The following is a 1,619-nucleotide window of genomic DNA, read 5'->3' on the forward strand; positions in this document are numbered from 1 at the left end:
AAAATTTTGATAATCGATTAAATCAATTAATTTTTTTAAGCAAAAATATACTGATACCAGTGTCTAAAATGTAAATATTTGCTGTTTCCTTTGTAACTTGTAATATTGATTTCTCATTTCAGAAGGTGCACCAGGCAATGAAGTGTATTTTTTGTATCAGATAATATTCAAATTCCAATTAATCGATCAGTTGTTTTTGTCTTTAAAATGAGAAAATGTGAACAACTAATTCTCAAAGCCCAAATAAACATATTAAAATCTCTTATTTGTTCCAAATGACAAGACTCAAAGATATTCAGTTTACTATCACACATGGTGAGGAAAAACATCAAACACGCACGTGAGACGCTAGAACCAGTGATGTTCTTGAAAAATTACTAAAATAATAATAATAATAATAATACGAACTAATTGATTAATTGCTTCAGCCCTACAAACATACATGGCTGCAGAGATGATGGCACAAATATTTGTGAGTGTAAAACTCTTTGCAGTCGACTCTCAGGCGTCAGACGGTCTGAACATGAACATACCCAGATCTGGTCTCACCTCAGTGTCCAGAGAGCTGCGGGGACCCGGGGTGTCTGCTGGGATGGGAGGGGTACGCTCGGCCCACTGTTTGGCCGTGTTGTCCATCCTGAAGCTGGTTAGGACAGAGATCTGGCTGAGATCCGGTGGAGCATTTTTCTGAAAAGTGTCATCACATTCACTCAGCTGGCAGTTTATTAGGGACATGTAGCTAAATTGAATGAAGTCTAATACAACAGTCCTGCAGTAAATCCTCCATTCATGAACGTTTTTAATATTCAGTTTGTGTTTGAAACTGTTTTACAGAGTTTTATATCAATAAAAGGAAAATAACAGAAACATCTTTTTTTTGTGTAAAGCAACAGCACAAACTACATACTGCCAAAAGGATCACACAGGTGAATCAACACCTGAGCTGAACTTAATGCAGGACTGTTAAATTAGACATCATACTCAGACAATGCTCTGCTTTAAGACAAAGAACATTAAATAAAAACTAATGCACTGACCTTTTTAACCGGAGTGCTGTGCCAGAGCTCAGCTGAAATGTCTGAAACAAAGTCGGAGGGAATGTTTGAAGGCTGAAAACTTGCCTCATACAAGTAAAATAAAGATATTTGATGGGATAGTTGTTGGTAAAGACGGTGAGGGTGTCAGTTGTTAATGTTTACCATGTGAGAAGGGGAAACAGGCTGAAGCTTTTCCACGAGCTCTTCCATCCATCTGAGGTGGGTGGGTTGGTGGGTGTGGGGGGGGGGTGTCGCTTCTCCCTGCCGTCTATCACATTGTCACACTAACACACCTTCATTGTTGTTGTGTAAAATGTTTATCGATACCTTCAAATGTCATTTAAATATTGTTAGTTAACTACACATTCTCTGGAAAACTGAAACGGCTAGGTAGCGTTAGCTTCTCGGGGAGTTTGAACAACTTTTTTTGAACGTAAATGGCCGCAGTGGAGAAATCGGGATCGGACGATTACGTCACACTAACGGTCGCGCTTCATTTCCTTTCAATTTTTTTTTTTTTTTTTTTTTTTTACTGATTTCCCAAAATAAAATATCACAACCAACAGTATAGCGGTTGTCACT

At 38.2% G+C, this 1,619-nt stretch overlaps 1 long non-coding RNA gene across 1 annotated transcript; it reads right to left on the reverse strand.

Annotated features, from left to right (window-relative positions):
- Positions 1-555: 555 nt before the first annotated feature.
- On the reverse strand, positions 556-1,490 carry LOC147819874 (uncharacterized). Its single transcript, XR_015436107.1, has 3 exons — positions 1,200-1,490; positions 1,038-1,078; positions 556-687 (listed from the first exon to the last, which is right to left on the reverse strand). It is a non-coding gene; the product is annotated as an uncharacterized LOC147819874 (long non-coding RNA).
- Between the last annotated feature and the right edge of the window lie 129 nt (positions 1,491-1,619).

This window comes from Seriola lalandi, unplaced genomic scaffold (genome assembly GCF_002814215.2).
Source record: "Seriola lalandi dorsalis isolate HSWRI2012SDOR001 ecotype SW California unplaced genomic scaffold, Sedor1 jcf7180002034282, whole genome shotgun sequence".
In the NCBI taxonomy this organism is placed as follows: Eukaryota; Metazoa; Chordata; class Actinopteri; order Carangiformes; family Carangidae; genus Seriola; species Seriola lalandi.